At 39.7% G+C, this 21,261-nt stretch overlaps 1 protein-coding gene and 1 long non-coding RNA gene across 7 annotated transcripts in view; one reads left to right on the top strand and one right to left on the bottom strand.

Annotated features, from left to right (window-relative positions):
• SEMA6D (semaphorin 6D) overlaps positions 1-21,261 on the bottom strand; it is a 589,551-nt gene that overhangs the window by 147,777 nt on the left and 420,513 nt on the right. The gene's annotated exons all lie outside the window — the stretch shown is intronic.
• LOC107968616 (uncharacterized) overlaps positions 19,715-21,261 on the top strand; it is a 33,172-nt gene continuing 31,625 nt past the window's right edge. For all 3 annotated transcript variants that reach the window (XR_001709923.4, XR_001709924.3, XR_001709925.3), the window contains exons 1-2: positions 19,715-19,898; positions 20,804-20,874. This is a non-coding gene — a long non-coding RNA (uncharacterized LOC107968616). The remainder of the gene's footprint in view (positions 19,899-20,803; positions 20,875-21,261) is intronic.

Below are 21,261 nucleotides of genomic sequence, written 5' to 3'. Positions count from 1 at the left end.
AAGAAGTCTTCCAACTCTACCTGCCTAGAAAGCCTATAAATTGGGCACAAGTTATATATTTTAAAAGTCTACTAAGGCTCAATCTCATTCACCTGCCCCAGGCCCCCTTCCTGGCTTTTCATAATCCCTGGTCTCTTCAAGCCCTGAGAAATCTTCAGCTAGAAAATGTTTTAAGTAATGGCCTTCAAAATAAGATATGGTTACTTTAGGACTATGAAAGTGATCGTATTGGAATACAGGAAGAAAATAGTGAAGTCATATTTATCTATATTTTATCACACCCTTTTAAATTAAGTTTTTGTAAATGTTGCATAAACTTTAACAGTACGTAATCATGCATGTAATTCATAAATAAATAAACATTCCTATTTGTTGTACATATTTTCTTTTTTCAAAATTTATTATTATTATTATTATTATTATTATTAATATTTTTGAGACAGGGTCAGGCTCTGTCACCCAGGCTAGGGTATAGCGATCATCTCACCTCAGCCTCCCAAGTAGCTGGGACTACAGGTACACGCCACCATGCCTGGCTAATTTTTTTTTGTAATTTTTATTTTTGTAGAGACGGGGTTTCACCATGTTGCCCAGCTCCTGAGCTCAAGCAATTTGCCTGCCTCAGCCTTACAAAGTGCTGGGATTACAGGCATGCGCCATCGCACCCAGTCCTGTTGTGCATATTTTCAATAGGCATTTTACTGATAAAGATGGAACATAAAAAATGTGAAGCCCACCCGTCTAAACCACATGTGGCAGATGATTGCCTATTTTCTTCCTAAGTTATTTTTCAACATTCAGTAGTAACTCATCTAAATATTTTATCACTCCTGTATTTATGCATTCATTCACTTCAACCACTTAACAATTATCATAGCATATAACAATTAGGCCATAAACTAGGTACTGGGTTTTGGCTCAGAATTTTTATTCCTCTCCATGAGCAAGGTTTTCTCCCCCCAAAAAATCTTTGGGAGAAAAGTGATTTGTCAACCAGAATCTTAACTTCATTTGGTCTTTTCTGAACATAAAAAAAAAATCAGCTTTCTTATTAAAAAATCTCTAAAATGGTGATAATCATCTTTAACCTGTAACATATTGTAAAAATTGAAGGAGAGGATGTTCATTAATGCAGCATGTTGTTAATTGGAAAACAGTTTAAAAGCGTGATGTAGCCGCATTGAGTCTCAGAAACAATAATTCCCTTCTCCAGTCTATGTGAAATTATCTCATTTTCTTCACTATTTTGCCAAAATATATTTCATTAGTTTATCACTTGGTGACTGAAAGTAGATGCCTTACTCTGCTAAAGCCATGGTGGAGGTAAAATTCCCTTCCCAGCCAAATATATCAAGCCTCATTTAATACATCTGGGAAATATGAATTTGTCCTGCATTTTCTTCCTGTAATGGCACTTCATTGCTGACTCACATTTATCTCATGGTTAGTTATGTGTCCTAAGTGTTTTTCCACTATATTTCTGCTTAGCCATCCTATATTTGTGTTACAAGATTTGTGTTCTTTGGAGGATGACCTGGCATTTGCCATATTACATTTCAGCTTTGTTGATGAAATCATTTTCTAATCTTTCAAGAACACTTTCTATTTTTCCCCATATCTAGAATTCCGGTAACCCCATCTAATTTCACATTATGTACAAATTGGATGACTATATTTGTAAGTTTTTCACAGAGGTAATAAAAAATGACACAGTCCTACCAGAAAGTGTTTGATAGAGCTTCTCAGGTCAACACCATTAATAACTCTTTTTATCTTATTCCCCTAGGCTAAAAGAAATGTGCAAGGCAGTAGAATAAGTGTGAGCATATGGGCAAATACCTGAAGCTAGGGAAGCATGCAAGTACGGCTCCTAACACAGCCTTGGGGGATAAGGAAGTCTTCCAAGAACACGCAGTGTCTATGCTGAGTGAGATATGAAGGACAAATACAAGTGAACCAGGTCAAAAAGGGCATGAAGAACATTCTAGACAATAGGTGCAAAGGTCTGAAGGTGAGGACAGATCATATTTCTCCTGGGTACTGACAGCAGTTCTGAATGACAGAGGGGGATCAGGAGAACTGGTGGGACAGGAGATTGGAGAGACTGGCAGGGCCAGCTCACGAGGAGTTTTGTCAGCCAGGGTCAGGAGCCTAGACTTTGATTCCAGTGGGGACACATCAAAGGATTTTTAAAGCAGGATTATGACATTCTCAGTTTGTTTCATGGGAAAATTAAAAACTATTTTCCCTTCAGTGTGAAGAATGGATTATAGAGAGGGCAAGATTTGAAGCACAGGTATATCACAATGATCTATATGGATGTCTTATTTTTCCTTCTGGGCTACAAAATACTCTGAAACAGGACATAGGTCTGTTTCTTGTTTCCTTCCATTACCTCACAGAAGCCCTTGAAAATATTTTATTGAGTACATGAAAGAAGATACATCACATCCGTACCTTTTCCCATGTCTGTCATGGCTACCATTCTATTATGGGAGAAAATGAAACTGATCTGACTTACCTGCTCTTCACAAACTACTGCTGGTAGTATCAACACCACTCTCATTTTCCAAGCAGTTGCTAATTATCTGCTTGATGATGCATCCTAGTATTTTTCTAAAACTAATTATTCCATTGGCTTACAAATCAAGATAAATTTTACTACTGACAACAAACATTATTTTGTATCAGTTGCCTTACCTGTAAAATAAGGATGATAATTTTACCTATATAAAAGAGGTTATTGGGAGGAATAAATGAGTTAATTTAGGTAAAGTCCATAAACTAGCACGGAAATAAGCACTCAATGAATGTTCACTATTGTGTGGTGATCAGTATCATTATTTTAGCTACAAATAACAGAAGACCCAGCTAACACATGAGGCTGAGACTGGGCAGGGAAATAGTTGGGCCTTGGAAGGCAGGACCAGCATGGTGAGGGGCTCATGGACCATGATATGAAGCTTGGACAAAACTCTACAAATAAAGCTACTTATGCCTTTCACACAGATAGAAACTTGACATCACTATTTTGACTTGAAGACAGGGCTGTAGGAGAGGGAGGGGGGAAGAGAAGGGCAGTTTTGGAGAAAGAGGGTTGTCACTACAGTGGGTAGTGGACTGGTTGAGCTCTCTCTAGATCCCCTGGGATCCTTCCTACTGATTCCATGCACTCTTTCCCCAGCTTGTGTTTTTTTAACTTCTAAGGGCCATGCCTGCAACTCTCTTGAGAGGACTTTCCAAGGACTTCTGGAACTGCTCTTGCAGAATGCCAGAAGTTTCTGAGAGTTTACAAACCCCTCAGGTGGCCTTATCAATACCAACCCCTGCACGCCTTTGAAAGCTGAGCTCCCAAGCCTTCAGTGGAACAAATGCTAAAATGTAATTTATGCTCCAGAGCTCCCCTTGGGGATCATGCTTGAGCGAGGACTTTGGCCAAAATCACACACTTGATTGACTTCTCCTTTCCTGTCCTGCAACCCCCTCTCCCTTACTGGTGTGCCCTAGGAGTATTTTCTTAGTAACTTGCTCATACCCAAATGGTGGTTTCGGGGTCTGCTTCTGCAGAATTCCTAAGAGGATATCAGGAGCAAGGAGAAGCAAAGTTGAAGAGTTGCATTAAAAGGTCAAGGATGCTAAAGACAAACTGAACTCCTGCAGATTTGGCTGATTCTACAGTGGCTTCTGTGCTGCTTCCTTTGGATAGGCTGAATTTCCTGGCTTTAGCATACTCCGGTTCCATGCTGAGGAGAGAGGTAACATTAGAGGAAACCTCATGGAAATCAGACAGAATTTCAGCTTTATTTGCAATTGAGGAAGCTAAACTTTGGTTACTCTTATTCCCACGTTTTGAGACTCTCTGTGAATGAAGGCAGCTGAGTCAGCAATCCCCCCCATATTTTCATTTCTTTTTTTTTTTTTTTTTTTTTTGGCTGGGTTTGACCTGCATATGCATAGATTCGAAAGACTCACTGATTTAAAGCTACCTCAAAAAGTTTTGGTCAGGAAGTTATTTATAACCTCAACCACCAGCAATCTACCCTGATGAGTCCTAGGTGAGTTTTTGGTCCTGTTCAATCACCCCTCTCAGTAGTGCCACCAGGGACTTCCTCCTCATGAACGGAACCCTCCAGGTTACTATCCCACACTTTTAGGAGACAGCAACCACTAGCTTTCATAGCCTCTGAAAATTAGGGATGGGGTTAAAGTGTTGTGCTTGAAGGCTAATAATATCTTAGCTTTCATAAGACACTTCATGCTTACAAAGTGCTTCTATATGTCTTCTATATGTACTACCTTGGTAGCTCTTTATAACAACATTGTGAAGAAGGTGGAGTTGATTGAATTATGTCTATTTGACAGGTGAGAAAGCTGAGGCAAAAAGATTAACTGAAGTCCTTAGAGCCACATAAAAGGGAAGATGTAGAGCTGACAGCCAAATCAGGATCTCCTGTGCAGAGAGGGTGGGGCTGTGGGTGTGGAGGAAGACCTTTACCACTTTTCATGGTCTAGGGCACAGAGGGATTCAGGAGCTTGCAAGAGCTGCAGGTGAAAGTGACGTAAAGTGTGGCTATGAACTCAGGCACTCTGGGGACCCCGGAAATTGCCCATAGCCCCAAACTGGCTCTACCAGACACAGCTGCTCTCTTTGCACAGGTTTAGACTTCCTTGCCAAGGAAGATCTAAAGTGAGTCATCAGTGTTGATTCACCGGCCTTATGTATTTAGCTAATTCAACTAAAATTAAAAAAAAAAAATCTGTCCTGGGGGAAGAGTTTGGACATACAGTGCTTATAACTCCTACATTTCTATTTCTGATCGTGACTGCAGTTTATGACATTTGGCGATCCTTTTGTTCTACTTAGCAAAAAGTCAGAGACAAGCATCTATGATGCAAGTGAGCACTGCATGTTTCAGTTGGTGGGGTTCTCACCTGCTGTTGTAGTGGGTGCTTGAGCATGCATGCACATGTGTTCACCTATGGGAAGTTTGAGAAAATGCTACCATCTAGAACTTTAACAGGGTAGGTTAGTTCTAGGCTATTTTCTCATCACTGACTGTGAACTAACAAGGATGTAAGAGCCCATCTCTATGAGTCTATATGCCCATTGTGTATGCAACACAGGGTTTTTTTTTTTTTCATATCACCCTGTGTGTTCTTCTTCTTCTATTAGGGATCTCCTATTTTACAAAGGCAGGATTCCGTGCTGTCAAGAGCTGGGTCACAGGTGGAATGCACCAGGGCATTTAACCTGGGTCACTAGACCCCAGCCTGGGGACAGATTGGAGTCTTACCTGCCTCAGCTTCCCTCTGCCACATTGGAGAGATGAGTAGCTAAGACATATTCCTCTGAACCCCACTAATCCAAAGGTTAAAAAAACCCCACACTCACAATAAAATATTTGCACGAAGAATATATATATATATGTGTGTGTGTGTGTGTGTGTGTGTGTATATATATATATATATATATATATATATATATATATATATATTTTTTAAAGGCAAGTGAAACCCCTCAGCCACAACCACCACTTCCTAATTTACTGCCTTTAGTACCCACTAGATCATGACACACTGACAGGATGATGAAGTAAGGAAGATGAATATACGGAGTGTCAGCACAGCTGGCTGATTTGCTTTTTAAAAAATATCCCAGGACCAGATCAATAAGTCACCAGAGGCTGCATGTTCATCTTAATTTTTAAACTTTAAATATTAGTTATTATTTCCCCTGTGCCCTGAAATTACAAGTCCCCATTGTCTTGATATTGAGAATAAAGTGAACCAAGTGCTGACATACTGAAGCAGATACTCTCATTCTCCTGCCTCCAGAGGGTGTGAGGAGCCTGGGCACATGCCCTCCACTCAGGGACTCTCCCTGTTTGGCACTCCCAGGTGTGAGATCGTTTGCAAATGGACATATCCATTTAAAAAATTCAAAAACATTCACTGTATGTGCACAGGGTGGGCATGCAGAAGGCGCTGATCTTGTGAGACTGCCCTTTAGGAAGGGAGTGCAGTCTTAGATGACATTAACAGAAGCTTGCTGTCTGGGCAAAAGATGAGAGGATCACTGTGCTATGACCTGCTAGAACCATGTCTCAAGTGGTGAGTTCAGGCTGGGGTGACATATTGTAACCCCTGGTTCCACTGTCACCGCCACCCCTTTTCTAAGACACATCCTTTCAGTCACATCCTGTATTGAATAGCAGATGTAATGTGAATAGGGAGACAAAAATCAATTAAAATAATAAAATCTAAGCTTTGGAAGGTCTTTGAAGGAAATTTTTCTTTTGACCTTTGGATTTCCGAGGGCAATAAACATGACATAGGGTTGCTAGTCTTATAGTTTTCCAAGTAAGGATGTTATAACATGGACAAAAATTCCATTCATTTTCATCATCATTTCATTTTTAAAAGTAATTTCATTTCATTTTGGTGCCTCAAATTCACACTAAAGAGCACTCCATTAAGTCAGTGATTCTCAGACTTTAGTGAGCAAACCAAATCACCAGGATGGCTTGTTAAAAACAGACTTCTGGGCCTCTCCCCAAGATGCTGATTCATATGGTCTAGTGGGCCTGAATTTCATCTTTCTAACAAGTTCCTTAGTGATACTGATGCTGCTGGTCTGTAGGCCACACTTTAAGGAACACTGCTAAAAAGAAAAGAAAATTAGCTTGGCTAAAGCTCACTACTTTGTACTTATTCCACTTATTTTATCTAGGACCAAGGAACACGTCCTCATACCTGGGCTCTGGCCTGCAGGCCCACTGGCCAAGTGTGACTTGTCATCTAATGCCACCATCCATTCCACTGCTTGTCAAAGCAGATGTCAGCTATGGGTGTGGAGAACCCCACCCTCTTGCGTTGCTTTAACTAAAGGTTTGAAGATGAATATAATGCTCTCCTCCACCACTCAACCAACACACACACAAGTGAGGAGCCTAATTCCCTCCAAAGGAGAGGAAAGGAAACAAGAAGGCAAGCAAGTCGTTTTTGTCTAGCCTAAATGATGACTCGCACAGGTCTTCCCTTAGTGGTTTGGCTCTTTCTGCCAGGGTGCTACTGCCTTGGAAACTACCTGGCCTGCACAACTGCCTGTGCTTGAGTCCTGCAACGTCGGCTGAGTTCCCCCTCAATTATCCTTTACCCAAAAGTGCACCAGTTCACAGCCCTTCTGGCCCATAGGTTCAACTCCAGAAATGCCAGCTTTACCTCCCTCTGGAAAGTGACCCAGATGGATAGAGAGCGGCTCCTTTTATAATATCTGACTACTACATATTTTACAAAGCCTAATCACACATATCATCTCTCTGAATCTTCAAAATCTCCCTAAGAAGTTACTATTATAGCCCTACTGTATAGATGAAGAATCTGATATTTACACTCAGTTAACATGTTCAATGTTACCTATGAAGTTATTCTGTATTAGAGCAGTCATTCAACTCTGGCTGCACCATACACTTATTTCTGAGATTATTCTTATTCCATTATGTTCCTCTTTTTGCCCTTTCCAACACAGAGAGGTGGCAAAGGTCAAACGTGAAGCTAAATACAGACTGGAGATTAACTCTACTATTTCTATAATGGGAAAAACACACAAAAATCCCTAAAGCTACATCACAGAAAAGTGACCCAATTAATTCAGTGACGAGATCAGCCACATTGATCGGCTGAAGTGTCCAGTGGACAATGCAACTCATTGATTGAATGCTTTACTTTTCAGAGGCTTGTGCAGGCAGAGCCACAGGCAAGTCTCTTCTGAAAGTGTTGCCATGGCACCAGCCAATTGCTTTGCTGGTCCAGCCTCCTTTGCTTTCCAGGGCAGTCCTTTTAGAGCCTGGGTCAGAGGGTGGCTTGCCTAGGTCAGGCAAAAACCTCCTTGGATTGTATGGTTTTTCAAATAAATGAGCTGCTCTTTTAGGACAGTCTGATTTCAGTTATGAAGTACCTATTAACTCTTTATATTTACAAATTACTCGGCTTTTTATTGTTGTTGTTAGCCATCTAAGCACTGAAAGAGTGCCAATAAGTATTATCCCCATCTTACAGACAGGGGATTAAAGCCCAGCAAGGGTTAGGTCACCCAGCAGGCTACACTGGGGCCAAAATTGTTTCTCCTAGTTTGAATATTCTCTGAACTGTCTTCTGTGTTCCCAAGAATAAATTGATAAAAACCTTGAGAATCAACTCAATTAAGGGAGAAGAGACAAGGAATTAGACGAGACATCTAATCAGGACCATACCAAATGGATGCCCAGTGAAATATCAGTTGGAGGAAATGAACTCAAATGAGAGGGAGATGTTAAGAGTAACTAATAGTTACACAGCATCTAGCTCTTGCTTTGTGCCAGGCAATGTTCTAAGTGTTTATATAGATTAACTCAATTAATCTCTAGCTCAGCCCTAAGAGGTAGGTACCATCCCATTTTACAGGTGAAAAAACTGAATCTGTCGAAGTCTTGCCTTAGGTCAACAGATCTCAGTCTAAACCAAACACAGGAATTTAACTCTGCAGGGTATATTTAGGAACCGTGCTAAATGTTTCTCAAAGAAAGAGAGAATGTTCTACAATATTCCTGTAGGTTCTAAAGTGGGAAAAAAATACAAAGAAACAGAACCAAACAAAAAATACAAAACTGGCCATTTTCCTCTTTCCTGAAAGCCTACTTCTGTTATGGTGTCACATTCAAAGCAAATCAAAGTTTGTTTGTGGCAACTTTTAAAAATAGTAGAAGTTTTTACTGACCCCTTCCTAAAGAGGCCATGAAGAGGTTGAATTTCATCACGGAATACATAGTAAAACTTTGTCCCATTAGCAACTACTTTTCGTAGTCCCCTTAGTCTCGCTAATTTTCATTGGCCCATTATCAACTACTAACTATGATTTTCTCAGCCAGTTTCCTCCAAGCCTCCAAGAAACAGACTGCAGTCTGAAAGATGATGAATTCCTTATCCTCTGCCAGAGAAGGTAGGTAACCTTGGAAGAGACTGGAGAAACAGTAATGAGCTCCAGCTTCTGAGTGAAATCTTGACTGAACTCGACTAACCAGGAGATCAAGGTGGAGTGATGACTTTGGCAAGCAATTCACTGTTGAGCTCATAGAAGGCAACAGCTCACTCCTGCTAACGATCATGCCTGGGAGCTAAGTTTGCTGCTGCAAGTCTTGGCCCTGGGCTAATATGTGACTAGAAATTCAGGTGTAAAAAAGCATGTATGCCCAAACTAGCTGTTTCTTAGCAGTTCAGTTAAAGCTGCTAAGGAGATCTAAAATACTTCTCAACATACGTGCAATGCTGTCTAAAAGTCATAGAGCTGTTGGGAGAAGGTAAGAGGGCTGGGGTTTGAATTCCATAAAGGAGAAAGGGAGTGAGGTGTTAAGAAAGAAATGTGTACAGCCTATACAACACTGGGTGTACAGTCTTTTATTTCCAACATCTACTTTTCCATCATAGACAACTCGGAGTCCCAGTAGGCAGAAAGTACACACAAATTCTGTCGTAGCCAAACCTTTCACAGATGCATCATTTACCCACATAAATACCTACACACTTAAACAATACCTTGTCTAGGATCATCTTTTTTTTTTTTTTCCTCTTTGGAGAGCAATCACATACAGTCAATAATTCTTATACTCGCTCTCTCTTTTTAAACACCTACCATTGTGTCATAGCCAAGTAGAGCACTGAAAATAGAGATTTTTAGGCTGGGTATGATGGCTCACACATGTAATTCCAGCACTTTGGGAGGCTGAAGCAACGAGACCATCCTGGCTAACATGGTGAAACCCTGTCTCTACTAAAACTACAAAAAAATTAGCCGGGCGTGGTGGCACGCACCTGTAGTCCCAGCTACTCGGGAGGCTGAGGCAGGAGAATCACTTGAACCTGGGAGGTGGAGGCTGCAGTTAGCTGAGATTGCACCACTGCACTCCAGCCTGGCGACAGAGCAAGAGAGACTCTATCTCAAAAAAAGAAAAAAAAAAAAGATTTTAAGTCAAGGTCTAGACACTTGAGTATATAACAAATGAAAGAGGGTGAGAGATCTGTAAATATTAATTCAAATAAGACGTAATCATACTTGAATATGCACAAAGGATTAAAGGTGACCCAAAGTGGATGCAGCTAATTTACAGGAAGACTTCAGGGAGGAGGTATTATTTAAGTATTTGAATTGGGCCTCAACATGTGTTAGGAGTTTCCCAGACATTTAGAGGAAAAATGTGCTCTTCAGTAACTGGATAATTCATGGCACTGTATACTTTTGATTTAAAATGCAAAGCTCATGTCCCTTTCAGATTTTTAACAATCCATCTGAAATGGTTTTCATATTTTTGCTTTATTAATGCAAATGCTTTCACAAAGAGACAATTTCTGTACAGGGCTTGCATGAGTGTCAAATAAAATAGAATTTCCTTCTTATGTGTGGCACACTTTTCTCTCCTTTTATTATACTCATTTGGACTGATGTGGTAATAAAAGGTCCCTAAGCCAACTATTCAAATACATTAGAATTCGTGACCCTTGGGTATTCCTTATTTGTTTTCTTTGATAAGGATTTTTTTTTGCAATAGGTGAAAAACAAAACCCTAAAACTTCCTCATCTTTGCAAAATAAACACAAGAAGACAGTTTCTTAAAAAAATACTTGTTTTTGTGTGTATAAATGAAGCCTTAATTTTTACAGTTACAAAAAGAGAAAATAACTGTGAGAAAACTAGAGTCATGGAAGTTGTCATGTATAGTCATCCTTGGTATCTGTGCCATTGGTTAAAGGACCCCTGTGGATAGCAAAATCCACAGATGCGCAAGTTGCTTATATAATATGGCAGAGTATTTGCATACAACTTATATACATCCTGCCATATACTTTAAATCACTGTCGATTACTTCTAATGCCTAATACAATGTAAATGCTATGTAAATAGTGATACTGCATTGTTTTTATTTGCATTTTTTATTATTGTATTATTTTTTATTGCTATTTTCCAAATATTTTTGACCTGTGGTTGGTCGAATCATACATAATTTGTGTATATGGAAGGTCAACTTTATTAGGTTGAAGAAAACATTTTTAGAATGCCCCTGGGATTCACCCTGAGTTCCAATCATTTCAGGCTTATTCCGTAACAGGTTGTGGTTGGCACATACTAGGGCCTTGAGAAATGTATCTGTTGAATGTATGGAGGAAACAATAATAAAAATAATTGACGAAAATTGGCCAGACATTAAGAGAAATGTTATCTCATTTAATCACTAGATGAAACCTGTAGGATGGATATTGTTATTAACCCCATTTTCCAGATGAGGGCACTGAGGCTCCAAGGAATAAGTAAATTGTCACTGTCACACATGCTAAGTGGCAGAGTCTAAATTCAAGCCCAGAAGGGTCTGACTCCTAAGCCTTGTATTTCAATGATTGTAGATCCTAAACCATGCTAGGTCCTGGATCTACAGAGACTGGAGGGTGGGAACTCTTAGGGAACACAAATTATACTGGGGAGTTGATACGTGCACCAAAGTACTTAGTGAGATCAGAAGGACTATGAAGATAGATGTGTAAAAGACACTGGAGCTGGGAGGAGGGACTGACTGGCTGACAGCATAAGGTCTCACGTCTCCAGCTGGGATCCAAATGACTTTAGACGGGAAGCTCAGCTCTTTCAGAGGGGAACAAGAAGCTGGAGAGAAAGAGGGATTTGAACTGCAAAGAATTAAATGAGGGTTGTCAACTTAAAGAAGGAGTTTGGCACTTGACACAACAAACAGCAGCAATGTTGACCCATTTGAACCATCTGAATGGTTATGTATTGCCTGCCATGACTGGAGGGAGCTGACAAAACTCCTACGTGTGCTGCATGAGGTGTTTGCAATGGACACTGCGAATCTTGATCATCCAGAGAGATGCCAGGGAAGTGGTTTGGGCACGCACTTTGTAACTATGTTTTGAGGCAGGTTGTTTGTGTGTGTGTTTCTTTTTTTCACCTGATTCATTCGTCATTTGTTTTTTGCTTTGTTTTATTTTATTTAGATTTCTGTAATGGGATCTTTGGGGCCTCTCTACTTACAGGGTAGCTGACATTTTGTAATGAATTAGAACTGGATATAAAAAGGCTTAACTGTCACTTAGTATTAATGGCATTAAGTTGTACAAATGGTACTAAATTTAAATATTCCTTGAAAGAATAAGATTCATTTAAAAATAAAGTGGCTGGGCGCGGTGGCTCACGCTTGTAATCCCAGCACTTTGGGAGGCCGAGGCGGGCGGATCACAAGGTCAGGAGATCGATACCACGGTGAAACCCCATCTCTACTAAAAATATATATTAAAAAATTAGCCGGGCGTGGTGGCGGGCGCCTGTAATCCCAGCTACTTGGAGAGGCTGAGGCAGGAGAATGGCGTGAACCTGGGAGGCGGAACTTGCAGTGAGCTGAGATCGCGCCACTGCACTCCAGCACTCCAGCCTGGTTGACAGAGTGAGACTCCGTCTCAAAAAAATAAAAATAAAAAAATAAAAAAATAAAGTTTTGGGGGTCTCTTAATGGTCCAGATATACTGTACTTCTAAATATTTTCTTTACTTACAATTTGTCCTGTAAGCACCATGATGACAAAGGAAAAATGTTAAATGTTACTCATCTTAGTATCTCACCCTAAAACTGAGCACTACCTGGTATTTTTTTTGTATTATGAGTGCATTTGTTTGCTATCTTCCTCCGAGAGAATTTTAGGCTTTCTGACTGAGGAGGCTTTGTCTGTCTTATTCACTACTGTATCCTCAAAACCTGGAAGGAAATTGGTGCATACAGGGGCTCAATAAATATTTGATGAGGAATGCACGAAATATTCATTAAAACAGTGCTGAAAATGCAGTGGAAACTTAAAATGTAACCTAATGAATGAATAAATGAGGCTGAAACCCACCCTTCCACCAATTGAAGGTGTAGGATAGAGTGAGTTGAGGTGAAATATGATTATTGTGTGACGGTGTATGTGTGGGGGTAGAGGCTTTCTCAATGCTGTGATTGCAAACAGTTATTTAGCTCCAAATTATGTAGAGGTACGTATTTGAAGTTCCTTAGATTTTAGAATAATCAGATGTATTCTTTATCTCAAAAATAATGGAAAAATAAAGTCTAATGGTAGGCTCCACAGAGTTTAAAATTCACTAACATTATGTTTTTCATAAAAACATTTACAACATTCTGAAATGTGTTCTATGCTTTAAATTCTACATTAGCATTGTTAAGGCATTTGTAACTACAAGATCTAGAAAATAAGTTGTAAAAGTTGCAGATTTATAGCAAGTTGCCAAGAGAACAATGGTTTGATATCATTTCATTTATAATAACTCACCTATTTGTCAATCTCAACATTCCAGACACCAAAAAAATATAAAAATTAAAAAATAAACAAGGCCTTTGAGTTGTCAAAACCATCTTCATAAAAGTCTGAGTGCTAAAGCCCATGCCCTTCATTCACAAGAAAGTTCATTGAGCCCTTTCTCTCTGACACAAACATTTTCTAAGCCCAGATACAATGCAAGGGACAAATGAGAAGGGTTTGGGGACCACTAGAGACAGTGAGAAACCACAGTAGAAATCCAGGAAATTAGAGAAAAGAAGTAATAACTATGAAAAGGAGCATGAGGTATCTACAACCTTAGCCCTCATGGCATCATTTTGGATAAGAGCTTCTTACACCTCACCGATTTTTAACGGCATTACTCTCTAATGTAATAATTTACTGTGTTAACTTTGCCCCAAAGGAAGAAATACATTGAATTTCTTCTGTTTAGGTAGGCAAGGGACTGATGATTGCATTGTATTTGTATTTTGTTCTCAAAATTGCTTATTTTCTCAGTAGAAAGTTCTGTCTTAGTCACCATGAGCCCTTAGGTTGGTCACCAAACTGCAGGCTCAATTCTTTTAAGGGGCCAATTACAAATCCAAACATGCAAAGGGACAATGGTATGGCCTCAGGGGCAGCATAAAGGGCATTGCTTTTGCTATGAAATTTATACTCTGGAGAGTATATCATTCTCTCCAGAACAACCATTCCAATGCCTACCAATCAGCTTCAACTCCTAACCAACTAATTCCACTTTATAGACATGATTATCTAAACTCAGGATAAAGCCAAGGAGCAGAAACTCACATCTCTCCTTTCTGTTCTCATTCATTTCCCCTTCATTCCCTCACACTCTATTTTCACCTGGCATCTTTATTTCTGCACCTTTTTCTCAATGCCACTGTTAAGCAGTTCTTACATGTATTTTCCATCGGGCACTGGCTCCACTTCAATGTGACCACTTTGTTTCAGCTTAATCAAAACCACAGTCTCTCCAAAAACATAACTTTTGACATTGATTTATCAACTTTCACTTTAGTGGCTCTTATGGGATAAGCTTTCCTTCCTTGCAAACTATTTAATACTTTTTCTAGTGCTCCAGGACTGTGACATTTGCACTAATCCTTTATGTCTTAACTATCTGTAAACATTGTTCTAAGATTTACGTTTCTATACAAGGCCCCATTTTTTCTTTATCAAATTAATATATGTTCATTACAGAAAATATGGACCCTATAGAAAAATCTATCAAAAACATTCCCTGTAATTATGTCAGCCTAATGATAAGTATATTTTGTGTACTTTGTACATATAAACACACACACACGTTCATTATATTGTATACAAAGTGCTATAATCTGGTTTTTCACTTAATGTTTTGGCTTGAGTATTTTCCCAAATCTTAAAAATTGTGACTATTTTCCCATTTTTAAAAAATGTAATGCAAAATCTTTTAATACATATGATAGTATGTTGTCATCACTAAATCATTTATTGTTAGACATGTAGGGTATAAAAAAGGCAAGGTATCTTGCAGCTGAAATGTAGACAAATGTAAAGACTGGTATCTGTAGCACAGATTCTGCAACTAAGTCCTAGACTCCTACATGTTTGTGTGTGCTTGTGTGCATGCGTGTGTGTGTGTGTGTGTAGGACGGTGGCGATGGGTAGGCTAATCAATTATGTGCAACCTTGACTCAGGTGCCTTTGCTGTTGCCTCCTTAGACTGGGATTTCATATGTTCTCACCACTAGGTGCTGCCTACATTAGGAATGACGATAAAGCCTCAGTCATTTGTGTGCCATTTGCCACATAAAGACATATGCTCTGAGCATATCTAGCTGTTTTAAAATCTTTTAAACTGCCATATAACATATAGTCATTCCTTAAATAACTTAATCCACTTCAAAATGAGCTACAGGAGTATCTGTTTCCTTTCCTGTCCTGCTTTCTTTCATTCTGCTCTCTACTTTGGAAACAATCATGTTGGGCATTTCTGCAGCTTATTAACTATATTTTCAGCCGTGGAAAAACACGTAAGTGCTGGGAAAATTTCTTTTTTCAATATTTTAGCATAGAGTATTGCTACTTATATTAAGAATTTGGAAAAGAAAAATGGTACAAAGACTAAATTATTATACTCCGAATGAGTGAGATATATCTAGGAAGGAAGCAGATGATGAAAGTGATTTCTTCAAAAGAGTGAAAAATGATAAATGTACACATGGTGGCGGGGGCGTTTGCCTGAGCTTCAGCCTGTTACTCTTCATCATTAAGGTTTAGACATGTCTGCAACTTTTCATCACACAGGTATTAAGGGCATAAAAAAACATGTATTCAAATAGAGCCCAGAGTTTTTCTTGAGGATGAGGAGATGTGGTTAAAGGTGAATCCACTGTTGGAATTCAAATAAAGCTGGGCATGTGTGTCGAACTTATGTGGTGGTCCAGTAGAAGTCTAGAAGGGTTAGGCTGTGGCACTAATTATCTTCCTGGGAAGAACCCACCCTAATGGAAGAGAGAGCCAGCGGGGATAATCTTGCTTATATACGTTTCCTAGGCATTGGTGAAGAGTAGGAAGTCAGCCTACGGCCTGTATCCTGAAACGTGGCTAGATCCTGGAGGAAGAAAGGGCTAGAAGCAAAAATAGAACCTTTGTGTTAAACTGTCTAACTCACTGAGAGTCAAGAAATACTTCCTTAGTAAGACCCCTCTTTAACCACAGAAGAAATCAATTCTCCTCACTCTATTGCAGGCTGCTGGACAGTCTGGATATCCTCAAAGCAGCCACCAGGAGATAATGACCAGGCTGGATCGAGCAGGAAGAAAGACAGGGTCATTAGGCAGAACAGAGCACACATGCAGCACCTAATGGATGCTGCAAAAGGCAGCAGGGCTGCTGAAGCCACAGGGGCAGTGGCAGGCAGTGGGAGAGGGTGTCCTTCCTGGTGGAGCCTCAAGTAAAGTAAATGCAGGTGCTGAGAAAATTGCTTCTGAGTACACATGCGGTATCACCTGGGAGTGCCTGGGAGGACTTGGAGAGGGGCACATTTACAGTTATGGACTTCCTGCATGAGCAAGTAGGGGATAAATCCAGGTTAATTGGGTTACGGGGATAAAGATTTAGTAAGCCTTTTGATTTACACATCACATATATATGCTATTTTAGTGCAGAAAGACTTAAATTTTAAATACGTTTTAGAAGCAGTGAAGTTCAAAGGCCTCCTTTGGGGTCAATTAAGACCTGCGTATATGTACCTTCAAATGTTTAAGGGAGTTGCTCCTCAATTTAGGGGCAGCTTAAGCGAATACGTACCTAAATAGGCAGAAAAAACTGGCCTCTGAAAAGTCTTCTGTTTTCTGTTTTTAAACTTGTAGATTCATATTTGTACATTACATCAAGCTCCAAACATGTAGGAACATGCTGGTCACAATAAACTAGTGAATTCTGCCCCAAATATATATCTCAACATGGTTTTTCCACTGCAGCATGGTATACATTCATATCCTTCCCTCTGTATCTTCTTATTTCATTTACAAGTGTTTTATTTATTAAGATCTATGTAATGGGCTGTAAAGGTAACATAGATGCAAAAGTTACAGACAGAAACCCTATGGTTACTCCATTCTTCTATTTGTTACACAATCCGTGTTATGGCACAACTAATATGGTCACTTAAATGTCCCAAGTCTGACAGTCAGTGAAAATTCATGATACAACTTTAAGCTATTGTATCGAGTGTTTATGTAAGTTCAATGAATCTATATTCATAGAACTTACATCGAATTCTCACCTATAATGTTTTCTATAAATGTGTGAACCAGAATCAAATATATGAACATAGGCTAGAAAAAAGCAGAGTGTTCCGTAATAATTCCAGGAGTAAAATGTGTTAATGCTTATTTTTGTATAATTTATAACTTGGTCCTGTAGGAAATTACTGGAGATTACAATGACATTCAAAGGTAAAAGGATTCAACATTACAAATGTTCCATTTAATTGTACCAGAAACAAGGTGCTGAAAGTATGATTTAAATACATATACTTCAGATTTTGGGCAGAAGGAGATTGAATTATTGTTGAATTTGGATCCAGAGAAAATATTATATAAGGATTATATATACATATATGATTTACACATAATATACATTAATAGGTAATGGCATATATATGTTCATACCCAAATATAGGAGGTGATTTGATGCTTATGAGTTCTTGAAACACTGCTATTTAACTGGGAAGAGAAATTATGGAGGGAATAATGAGGAAAAGCAAAAAAAGTAGCTTTCCTCCACCAGATAACAGTTGGTAACTTTGCAATTTTAATGAAAATCTAGCAAATCAGGTATTGTACAACTGTTTTCTCCTCACCAAAACAGGTAAGGAGGAAGCTCATTTTCCACTGTTGAAGTCTACAGATGAAAATTCCTCTAAAAGTAAAACCATCCCCAGTAGATGTAATTAGTCCAGTTTTTGGTCATTAATAGTTCATTTAGGTTAATCTAGAAAATATAATTGCCAGTGACAGAGGAGGAGGTAAAGAAGTTTATGAATCAGTAATCTATGGATTAAATATTTTTATGTCTTTTAAATCATCTAAGTAAGTAAATTACCATCATGTTCCTTTAAGGAAACGGCAGAAAATTCAAGTCTACTCCCACTCGGCACACAAATGAACCATTCCATAATAATATTATCTTGACTGCAAAAAGAACAGTCTTTGTTTACATGTAAGCTGGAAAACTTTTAAATAATAATCTTGAGGGTGGAGAATATACAGCACTCTCTTAGGTCAAATTATGACCACAGTTATAACAGACAGTGCAAAAAGCTTTGAAAGGGATAAGATAAGACAAAGAGAAATGACAGGAAAACAAAGTGGCCAGAGAAATGTTTGGCAGAAGCCCAGCATACTCCTGGCATCCTCTCCCTAGGCCTTTTGCCTGTCTGCAGAATTATCACTTATCTTCCACCAGCTTCTCTCTCTTTAAAGAAAGGCCAGTGTACCCCTTCCAATGCTTCATCAATACCTCACATGTCACAGAGTACAATGTAAATGGGCTACAAGCCCATATTTCATGGTTCTCCAAAACAGCTTCTTCTCATAAGAACAAGGTTACGCATTTGCAAGATTTATAAAACAGAGGACTGCATCTTAATTAGGCCTTCACTGTTAAATGAAAATATTTTCTTAGACACATTGGCACTTTTCCCTTCAAGCCAATAATGCTCTCCTTCTCAAACTGTCTGCTTGCTTGTTTTAAATAAAAGATAAGTAGATATTTACTTAGAGTGATAGAGGAAATACACACCAACTACTTGGTATAGTAGGTAGGTGGAAAGGGACAAGGATCCAGACGTTCTGAGTTACATGCTGCTGCTGCCACTAGCTTGCTTTGTCACCTGGAGACAGTCATTAATCTTGATGAACCTCCATTTGTCTGTCTATAAATTGAGAAAGCAGGAAATTTCTAAGGCTGCTTGTTAGTTATATGATCTGTGATCTAACCATATTGGTCAATTATAAAGTGTCATGCCAGAGATAACATTTTATGGGTCAATTAGAGTATGTGGTGACTGACTGGGGAAGTCATATATGATTTTAATAAACTCCTTTTTAAAAAGAAATGTAAGTTCTACAAATCTACTAAACATATTCCTAGATCCTTGATCTCACCTTCACCAAAAGGTATCTGATCAAGTCCTTATCATAATTTTCAAACAATTTTATTTAAGCCTTCTTAGGCTAGTTTCTAATTTGGCACAAGAAGGTTCAATGTAGATCATCTCCCTTGATTCTTGGATCTTAAGGATGGGAAATTGGAGGTCATGGCACAATTCAGCAGCAAGAGTATTAGTGCAGCCCAGGTCCTGTGGTTTGGGCCAGGCATCTCTCCATTGCCAGAGGTTGCCTTCAGAAGTCTGAATGGGACACATAGCCCATTTTCAGGCCTTGAGAATTCCTGTGAGAATTTCAAGCAAGTTTTTGTTTCAACAGCTCACATGTGCAAGGGCCACCAAGAGTTTAGTAATGTAAATAGATAACATGTCATCATTTAGCCAAGGAATCACATTATGAGCATATTCAAACCACATTCAAGAGGACACCAGATTTCCTTGAAACATCTGTGGATAAAGGAAGAAAAATCATGGTGGATGTGTAGCCAGCCTCCAACATGGGCTCCAATGATTCCTGCCTCTTGGTATTCAAGTCCTTGTGCAGTTTCCTCCTACAATGTATCATAATTGGTCTTTGTGACCAAGAGAATACAGCAGAAGTGATGGCATGTCACTTCTGAAGCTAGGTCATAAAAGGTACTGTGGCTTTGTGGTATAATAAGAAAGACATTCTGTCTTTGTCCATAGTGCCTGGCACAGAACTCCTGTTGAGGAACTCCTGTTCCCTCAAACCCCTGGAACACCACACAGAGAACTATCTCCAGGCCTGGACTTCCCCTGACTTGGAGACAGCCTTATTCTCAGATCTCTCTCTCTTTTAAAATGGACTATCCTCTTTACAACCCAGAGAGCCCCATCCAAATGTAAGGACTGGTCTCCAAGGGGGAAGGGGAGGAGGGATGCCATTTAGGGTTATAGATTCCCCAACTCTGCCAGCTCTAACTGGCCCCTGAGTTGCTACTATGTAAATTAAATCTACCCTGCACCACCCTTCTCTCTCTCTCTCTATAAAAAAAAGTAGTAGGGTGATAGGAGCATATGTGTTCTAATGAGGCAACTCTTAGCAAGCCTCTAGATAGCTTCAGGATGGAGGCAGGTCATCAGAAAGACCAAGCCTTGATTAGAAGCTTGGAGCTTTCAGCCCCAACCCTCAACCTCCAGGTCCAGGGAAAAGGGGTTAGAGATTGAGTTAATCTTGAATGGTCAGTGATGTAATTAATTGTGCTTACTTAATAAAACCTCCATAAAAGCCCCTAAACAATGGAGGTTTAGAAGAGCTTCTGGGTTGGTGAACACATGGAGAAGCTGGGTGAGTGGTGCACATGGAGAGTGCATGGAAGCCTCCAACCCCCATACCTTCTATGAATCTCTTCCATTTGGCTGTTCCTGAATTGTATCCTTTATAGTAAACCTGTAATAGCAAGTAAAGTGCTTTCCTGAGTTCTGTGAGTAATTCTAGCAAATTATTGATCCTGGGCTGCCTGGTGGGGATTGGGGATGTGGTTGGGGAAATGTCCGAGTTGGGGAGGTGCTGTTCTCTGAAAGGTAGCCTAGACACCCCATCTGCAGTTGGCATCTGAAGTAGGGGCAGTCTTGTGGGATTAAGCCCTTGACCCAGGGGTGTCTGCACTAACTCTGGGAATTGGTATCAGAATTGAATAGAATTGTTGGACACCCAGTTGGTGTCCGAGTTGGTTGGTGTGAGTAAAAGCCTCTTAGATTTATTGCTTGTTCTCTTTTCCTATCTGATCCTTTCTCTCTGTCTCAGGTCACTCATGGTGGAAGAAATCTGATGCCATGTCTTGAGGACACTCAAGTGGCCTATGGAGAGGCAAACATGTAAGGAATTGAGCCTCCTAGTAATAGATAATGAGAAGCAGAGGGCTCTGCTAACAGCCATGTTAATGAGCCCTTGGGGAAGTGGACCCTCCACTCCCAGCCCAGCATTCAGATGTTGATCTTAGATTTGCCTCCTGATAGACCTTGCACAAAACCACTCTCAGATTCCTGACTCTCAGAAACTATGTGAGACAGCATGTGTTTGTTTTAAGCTGTGAAATTTCAGGGATATTGGTTACACAGCAGTAGATAACTATTACAGTGAGGCCGGGTGCAGTGGCTCACGCCTGTAATCCCAGCACTTTGGGAGGCTGAGGCAGGCAGATTGCGAGGTCAGGAGATGGAGACCATCCTGGCTAACACGGTGAAACCTTGTTTCTACTAAAA

The sequence above is a fragment of the Pan troglodytes genome, chromosome 16 (assembly GCF_028858775.2).
Source record: "Pan troglodytes isolate AG18354 chromosome 16, NHGRI_mPanTro3-v2.0_pri, whole genome shotgun sequence".
In the NCBI taxonomy this organism is placed as follows: domain Eukaryota; kingdom Metazoa; phylum Chordata; class Mammalia; order Primates; family Hominidae; genus Pan; species Pan troglodytes.
The sequence above is the reverse complement of the archived record's forward strand: the minus strand, read 5'-3'. Positions and strand labels throughout refer to the sequence as shown.